The sequence below is a fragment of the Puntigrus tetrazona genome, unplaced genomic scaffold (genome assembly GCF_018831695.1).
Source record: "Puntigrus tetrazona isolate hp1 unplaced genomic scaffold, ASM1883169v1 S000000186, whole genome shotgun sequence".
Classification (NCBI taxonomy): domain Eukaryota; kingdom Metazoa; phylum Chordata; class Actinopteri; order Cypriniformes; family Cyprinidae; genus Puntigrus; species Puntigrus tetrazona.
In genome coordinates, this window is record NW_025047857.1 from 1 (window position 1) to 9,499 (window position 9,499).

Here is a 9,499-nt window from a genome sequence, read left to right on the forward strand (position 1 = left end):
CTGTCTGCCTTGTTTATTTCGAACCCGTTGTGTATTTTACATTGTAGCAGCTCTTCTTCCAAAGCCTATCACGCATGTTTACTTCTCTCTCTCTCTACCAATGCATATGCACCTCTTTTTGTCATAAATGGTCTCTAGCAGACACATTTTGAATGAATTATGTTGTGTGTTGTGTTAGTTGTGCCGTGGCCAATGAAGAATAAAGACGATGGATGAGGAGGTGACAAAGCTTGCTCACAGTCCCAAGAGCCAAAGATTATACTGCATGGCTCCAGGTAATAAAGACACCGATCAGTGTTTGATCACTCCTTGTGTGTGTGTGGAGAGCACTTAATGGCAATGTTAAGGTTATTCTAATTTTGCCAGCATTTGATCGGACCAAACAGTGTTTTGATCTCAGATGAGAAAGAATGTGAAGTTAGAATTTATATTTTTATAACTTGAAACATTTGTGAATTTTCAGGAGTGTGAATACATATAATCATTTTTTATAATGTTTAATTATACACACAGCATATGTTAACATCTGAATATGAATAATTATACAATAACAAATATCTAAAATAACGTGTGTATATATATATATATATATATATATATATATATATATATATATATATATATATATATATATATATATATATATATATATATATATATAACAATCATCACGTAAAGTATGCGTAATATTTAATTATATTTGAAATGCATAATTATTAATTAATGAATAATTGCATCCAAAAATAAGTTTGCTTAATTTGTGTATATTATGTGTATATATAAATACAAACACATGCATGTATACATTTAAGACAAATTTAGTGTGAGTGTTTAAACTTTTTAAAAATATTTATACTGTATGTGTGACTATATATATAATACACACCACACACATGGATCATGCAAACAAACATTTATTTTCATTTATTATTATTATGTAAATATACATAACAAAAATCTGTATGATCAAAAACTATTTTACACACACAAATATGAAATGGCATAATGTGATTAGAAAAATCTATTTTTTTGTATTTTAATTTATAATAAAAAAATGATGTATATAAATGTACATTCATAATTAACATTGCTTATTTATATTTAGTGTATATTCCGTAAGCAATTGCGTTTGTTTTAGTTATTAATATATTTTTAAAAATACTTTTCATTTTAATTATAATAATGAATATAATTATATACATTCTAAAGTATAATTATATTAAAATATATGATATATTTATTGTATATAATGTATTCATATTTAATTATACATTATATAACATTTATAAATTATTATTATATTATAATAAGAAGAATATTACCATTATGTGTACTTTTATTGTTGTCAGTTTTTCCCTATTAAAGGATACTCCACCCCAAAATGTAAAAAGTCGTCATTGATCATGTACCCTATTGTATCGATTTTAGCGCTATTGATCATGTTCCGTGAAGATGTTGTTGATTTCCTACCAAAAATATATCAAAGCGAAATGTTTGATTAGTAATGTAAGTCGCTAAGAACTTCTTTTGGACAACTTTGAAGGCAGTTTAGATTTCTCTGCCGCGCCCGGATCTGATCAGATCCAGATCGTCCAAACCCTAATAAAGCTGTAGTTGTGTGCGTGTTGGGCAGATGAAGGAGGTGCAGGGGAGGAAGAGGGAGGAGGAGGAGGAGAGGAGTATGTGGTGGAGCTGCAGGAGACGGTGCTGGTGTCGGAGTGGAGGGGAGGCGCGTCTGTCCAGGGCTTCTCCTCCGGCCAGGCTCGTCATCAGGGCGCGCCGTGGAGGGGCGTGGTCGCCGAGTACGTGCACTGCGGCGGCGACGAGAGCGTTGCCGTGGAGACCTGCGTGATGTCACTGGAGCGAGGAGGAAGGAGGGCGGCGTTGCCATGGCAGAGATGACGGAGGGCGTTCTGGTGACGGAGGGAAGGACCCTGAACACGACTCGGAATGGCTGCGGAGATTACCTCATGATCTCCTGTAATTCACCCAAGCGTTATTCTTTCTTTGCTCGGAAGTAATTTCAAACGTTCCAGTTAGTTGCCAAGGCTGCTTTTTTCCATGTTTTCAAGCGTTTGCTTGTTTACAAACTTACCAGCGCCTTAAATGAGCAATTTTTCCATTTATAACAATTACGTCCTTATTACTTTTTACAGTATCACGCGATGTAATATGCTAACACTTTACAGTAAGGTTCATTAGTTAACATAAACTACTTTTTATTGACAAGTTGTTTGTTAACATTAAGCTAATCTTAACATGGACTAACAGTGAACCACTGGATTTTCTACAACGATGAATATATTCTGTGAATGTAATGTTCGTGTTTGTTAATTTACTAACTAATGTGAACAAATGAAACCTTTATTGTAAAGTGTTACCTATAATATTTTAGAACATTTAGTTTTTAGTACTTCAATTTTATTATCAGTCAGAGGCCAAAGCAGCATTTTCTTTTAGTTTTTCATTTAATGCTTCTTTTTTTATTGCATTTTCTTTTTACATATTTCTCTTAGATTTTTATGTAAAAACCCCCCCAAAACATTGTGCTTTTGCTATTATATTATTTGTAGTGAAGCTGTTTTAAATTATATATATATATATATATATATATATATATATATATATATATATATATATATATATATATATATATATATATATATATATATCAATTTTATAAATTATATATATATATTTTTATAAATTGTGTTTTGCTAATTCCTTTTTAGCTTTGTTTCAGTTTTTGTCATCTGTTTCATTTTATTCCTTAAGTTTCCCAAATACATTTAATTTTTCTAAAAAAATTCACAATTTTAAAAAAAACAACAACTTTTGTTTAGTCATGTAGTTTTGTCTCATTTATTTGTAAGTTCAAAGTTGTTTGTTTATTAAATTGGCTGTTTGTTTATTCATTTAAATATTCATTTATTATCCATTTATTTTTGTCAGAATAGTTTGAACAACATTTTCAACTTGGACTGAATTATTCAAAGATAGGCAATAACTTTTTTTATTTATTTACCAAGTAATATTTATGTAATATTACAGTTCTTTTGTTTTATCATCATCATCATCATCATCATCTGCACTTGGTTCTGATCGAGCTCTGTTCTTCCAACTCTAGTGGGCGAGTGCGGGTAAGATGGTGTCTGGAGGCGGAGAGGAGGTGTGATTGGGAGGCGATAGATGATCAGGAGGTGGAGAAGGGCGAGGGCGGACAGGAAGTCATCAAAGTTTACATCTTTAAAGCAGACTCTGGAGAAAACGATCTTGGTGAGTGAACAACAGACCTGAGCCAGTGCTACTTCAGTGTTATTCCTATACAATTCAATCTTGAATTGGTTTTTATTTTAAGCTTTAAATTTTTTTGTCAGTTATTAGCTTTTAGAATGTCATATATTTCATTTTTATATATATGTATATATATATATATATATGTAATATATATATATGTGTGTGTAATATATATATATATGTGTGTGTGTGTGTGTGTATATATATATATATGTGTGTATGTATATATATGTGTGTGTGTATATATATATGTGTGTGTATGTGTATATATATGTGTGTGTATATGTGTATATATATGTGTGTATATGTGTGTATATATATATATGTATATATATATATATATATATATGTATATGTATATATATATGTATATGTATATATATATATGTATATATATATATATATGTATGTATGTATATGTGTATATATGTATGTGTATATATATATGTATGTGTATGTATATATATATATGTGTATATATATATTGTATTTTTTATATATGTATATATATATATATGTATTTTTATATATATATATATATATATATAATGAATTATGAGCTTTTGTCCTTTTTAATATTTTATGTATTATTCAATATTTTAATATTCTGCAATATCCCAATGTTCTATTTAGCTTTAATTTATTACAGATTAAGTTCTATTAATTGTAAAATTAAGGTAATTTCAAAATGAGTTGCTAGCACAAAATTTCTTGTTTCATTGCAATAGATCATTTTAGTTGTTAGTATTGCTATTGTTAACTTAAACTGTGTTGGACCTATTGATTGAAAGCTTCAGTTCAATGATTTCTAAGAAATTGAAAGTCAAACTGCATATTTCTTGGACATTTACCACAACTTTAGTTCTGATCGTCCACGATGGTGGAGATGTAGCCAGTGTCTTTCATATTTAGAGTTACTTTTTCAATTTTGCTTGGGGCAAGTTAAAAATATCTCAAAAGCGGCAAGCGGAAACCTTTTTTTTTTTTTTTCGATGCGTCCTGTCTGTGGCTGAAGAGCATGAGGTGAGTCTCCGGTCCAGTGATAGGGCGGGGTGTTTGTGTGCAGGAGGCGGTGGATCTCGGGGAGAGCGCGGTGACTCTGGCTGAGCCGTTAGTCCGGCCGCTGAGAGAGATGGTCTACATGTCTGTGGGAGGCGCTCATCACACGCAACCGATGGTGAGAAACCCTTCAATACACGGGCCCGTACGGCTATTAGCTTTATTCTCAAAGTGTGTGTGTGTGTGTGTGTGTATTACATTTTGCATGCATACAAACATATCCAACATTTTAAATTATACTTAACAATAAATAATAATGTGTGTGAATCGAACAAAAGATTTTTGTGCATTATTTACTAATAAAAAATAATAAAAATAATAAATAAATATATATTATACTAATTAATATATATATATATATATATATATATATATATATATATATATATATATTATACTAATTAATTTTTATTTTATTTATTATTTACTTACTGATATAATAAAATATTCCAGTCGATTTCCATCAAAGTATCTTCAGTGTTGATGTGATTCACGCTGATAGACATTTAGTTTTTGCTCAAAGCCCTTGTCAAATTATATAACTTTGTGGAAGGCGTCCAACGGCTCCACAACCACTGAGAGCGTCAAGAAAGGCGTCTTTCTTGTCTTGCCCGACTCCTTTTGCTTCCACTTTCGAAAATAGTTATTATTATCTGCGTATGTGATTTATTTATTTATTTATTTTTTAAGATGCAGAATGCAAGAACCTGTGACTTGAAGCATCGAGCGCCATGAGGCGGCGTTACGCTGAGTGTGGATGCCGTTGTTAGCGTCAGATGCCGTTTATCTGTTGTTCATGTGCGCTGGGGAGGATCGAAGCTCTCGGACGAGGTGTACATGGAGGTGGTGGTCGGAGGAGGGCCGGTTCCTCACGACAGGCCGTATGACAGCACCGCCCTCAGCAAGGACTTCATGCCGTGGCGTGAAGGCCGCTGCTTCACGGTCAGCATTTCGGATCGAGCAGCATTGCTAGCTACAAAGCGCTCTGCATGCGTTAGGGCTGTCGAAGCGGCACAGGGTTTTGATCAAAATTCGAATTGTTTTGGCTTCTCTCCTGAAACCACAAAAGAAGAGCCAAAATATTATGCATGTTTCTTTAAGCGTTAAAAAAACCACGACACAAAATAATGTTTGAATCTGTATATATATATATATATATATATATATATATATATATATATATATATATATATATATATATATATATAAAAATAATACTGTTTAAGCATTTTGGAAATTGAGGTTTATAATAAATGTGCTTTCCATTGATGGTTTGTTAGGATAGGACAGTATTTGTTGGAGATAAGATTACTCGAAAATCTGGAATCTGAGAGTGCAAAATATTAATAGTTATCCAATGCACATTGCTAAAGTAAAAATTAAATTTTGCTATATTCATGGAACATGAACAATGATTTTCGCAAAATTATGGTTTTGACCCATGCAGTGTATACCTGTACTATATATATGACTGGTTTTGTGCTCCAATGTAACGTACGAGTGCTTTAAATGGCAAAATAATCATATGGATTTGGACGATGCTTCTAATGAAAAATGATCTCTAATAATACATCTGAGCAGGAGCGGACGAGGGCTGTGAGAACCGGAACGGAGCGGCGAGCGCGTTACTGCACATTGACGAGTCGGATGCACTGGACAAACTCAACCGGCAACACGGCAAGAACAAGAGACGAGCTGAACCCCGACAGGTCAAACGGGTACCGGAGGTTTTTTTGAAAGTGCTAAACTTTCACGTGGATGTTTGTAGCGCTATGCGTCATGCTGGAGGACCATTTCAAATGAACTAGTGAAATAAAATGAATTAAAGGAGTGGTGGAAAAAAGCACAAACATGCATTTTTTACAAATATGCTAATATAATTTTTTTTTACCTTGAAAACAAAAATCTTTTTTAATTTTCAAATATTTTTATGAATGTAATAATTTGTATATGTTAAATTGTTTAACATTTAAGTTTATTGTACCCAGTATTTATTTATTTAATTTTTGTACTTTAATTTTTAATTGATCCTTTATCTGCTGTATTTTATTGTACTTTTTTGTTCATTGGAATCAAGAATTTTTATTTTCAATTTTTTTAAGTTCAGTATTTATTCATTTCCAGTCGGTAATTTGAATGATTTTACCTTTTGAAGTGCTTTAACTTAAACCGGCGAAAGTTAGAAATGTTGCCTTGCCAACATTTAATTAGTTTTTTGTATTTCCGTTTAACAATAATGCTTTTAACCCTTTCCCCTCAAAAACACTGAATTTTCGCTTCCAGAGTTTACTGTTACAGTCTCAGAGGCACTATTATCTTCTGAATCATCTCGATCAAAAAGCACGGGCAAGGGCGCGTAGAGCAGAACACCTCTTATGTATGCATATGAAAAGTAATGTGTTCATTAACACTGACCGCATATAAAACCCCTTAATGAGTGAGTGCGATTCAGGAAGTGGCAGAGGACTGTGCAAGCTTTGAGGATGCTGGTGGAAGTGATCTGTCTGCTTTGATCATTGTGCAGAATAAGCTACAGATGTACTAGTATTTTATAAAAAACACTATTTTTTTTTTTTACATGCATTCAATTGTTGATTTAAAAGGATGCTTGAAGCTAAGCTAGATTTTTTTAAAATAGAGGGTCTGTTCTTTATTTTGACATGTTGCCTGTTCAGGTATTAATGCTTAATGCTTGCACTGACTTTATTAGCTAAGTTTTATTTAATTGCCTTACGTCAGTTACTGGCTAACAGACTGATTATCTTTTATCCTCGTCCTCTCGTTCGTCTCCAGCGATCATCGCCGGTCCGCACGGACAGCCCCTGACCGTCTACCCCTGCATGCGCATGCGGCAAGAAGTTCAAATCCCGCGGCTTCCTCAAGCGCCACACTCGTAACCACCACCAGGACGTGTTGAGTCGCAAAAAGTACCAGTGCACGGACTGCGACTTCACCACCAACAAAAAAGCCAGTCTGCACAACCACATGGAGGTGCACGCGCTCAGCAACAAAGCGCCGTTCGAATGCGAGACCTGCGGGAAAGAGTTCCACCAGCAGGCGGCGCTCTTCTCGCACCGCCTCCAGCACCACCACCAGGAGCAGAAGTCCCCCACGGCCATCGCCTCGCCGCTCTCTCCCGCCGCCGCCACCAAGACTCACAAGTGCAAGTTTTGCGATTACGAGACCGCCGAGCAGGGGCTGCTGAACCGCCACCTGCTGGCCGTGCACAGCAAGAGCTTCCCGCACATCTGCGTGGAGTGCGGCAAGGGTTTCCGGCACCCGTCGGAGCTGAAGAAACACATGCGCACGCACACCGGCGAGAAGCCGTACTCGTGCATGTACTGCGATTACAAATCGGCCGACTCGTCCAACCTGAAGACGCACGTGAAGACGAAGCACAGCCGCGAGCTGCCGTTCCGCTGCGAGCGCTGCGGCCAGACCTTCGGCGAGGAAGACGAGCTCACGCAGCACGCGGCCACGCACGAGGACGCCCGGGGACACCAGTGCAGCCACTGCGACCACCGCAGCTCAAACTCCAGCGACTTGAAGCGCCACGTCATTTCCGTGCACGAAAAGACTACCCGCATAAATGCGCCGTCTGCGGCAAAGGCTTCCACCGGCCGTCCGAGCTGAAGAAGCACTCGGCGTCGCATAAAGCCAAGAAACTGCACCAGTGCCGCCACTGCAACTTCAAGATCGCGGACCCCTTCGTTCTCAGCCGCCACATCTTATCCGTTCACACTAAAGAACAGCAGCAGCAGCCGGAGGCGCAGTCGCCGACTCCGCCCACGCAGGCGTCGCCGCCGCAAGCCCGCCCACAGAAAAGCCCGCCCCAAGAGGACTATAGGCGCGGGCGCAGTTAGCAGCGCCGCTGTAAAGAAAAGCCGGCGGCTCGGAAGGTCGCGAGAACGGAGGGTGTATCAGTGTCAGTATTGCGACTACAGCACGGGAGATGCGTCTGGCTTCAAAAGACACGTTATTTCCATCCACACGAAGGACTATCCGCATCGCTGTCAGTACTGTTCGAAGGGCTTCCGGAGACCTTCGGAGAAAAACCAGCACATTATGAGGCACCACAAAGACATGGTGCCGGCCGAATGAGCTCCTCCTCTTTCTCCGCTCACTTCCGTAGACACACTAAACAGCGAGTGATTGGATATCACCGTCCCTCGTGTTGGCAACCTCTGTATCGGGCTTCTCACCAAGACCCCTCATGCATAGCAGTGTGTGTGTGTGTGTGTGTGTGTGTGTTGTGTTTGTATGCGAGAGAAGAGTGTGTAGCAACATAGGCTGGAAGTGCTCGTTTATGATCACGTCTTAAAGGAACAGACCGGCCCGAAAACGAAATTTCTGTCGTCGTTTATTCGCACTCGTGTCGTTTTCAAACCTGTCCGCATTTCTTCGTCCTGCTGAAGAAAGCCGGCTGATTCGATTTGATTTCTATTCCAGTAGGAGTGCGTTATGGAACGATAAAAATGCATTGTACTGACAAAACACAGTACAGTGGTATCAGATTTTTTACTTTTTATATGGCTTTCTTCTCTTTGAACAGACGCATGCTGTTCTACTGTAACACAAATGAAGATATTTTGAATAGTGTTGGTAACTGAACAGTTTCAGTTCTCAATGGAGCCCATTGCAACACACAAAAAAAAGACATTTTGAAGAGTTAGGGCAGCCGTACTTTTTCAGTTCCCATCGACTTCCATTTTATCTTTGGTTCGTACAGCGGAAGTCAACGCGACCGGAAACCGTTCGGCTGCTGGCAAAATGTCTAGAAAGAAAGTAAATGATGACAGAAATTGTTTTTGGGGGCTGAAACATCCCTTTTAAAGGAACAGTTTGCTCCAAAATTTAAAATGTGAACCTTTACTTGCCCTCGTGCTGTTTAAAACGATCTCGAATGACTTTTTCCGCCAAGGAACCTAAATGGTAAATAATTTTCCTCGTATTATGATATTATCGTTCTAGTCGCGTATTATATAATCCTTGTGGATTGTATTCCCGATAGTCGTGCGATATATCTGTGTGAGCACAGACCCGAATTTATGTTAGAAATGATGACTACAGGGTGAGTAAATGACGAAGTTTTTAATTTTGGCCGAACTATTCCTTTACCCGTAGATGTTTTATGTTTTCAGTG

General features: G+C 37.2%; 1 pseudogene; it reads left to right on the forward strand.

Annotated features, from left to right (window-relative positions):
• The first annotated feature begins 208 nt into the window (after nt 1-208).
• LOC122333158 lies at nt 209-8,805 on the forward strand (annotated as a pseudogene).
• The last annotated feature ends 694 nt before the right edge of the window (nt 8,806-9,499 follow it).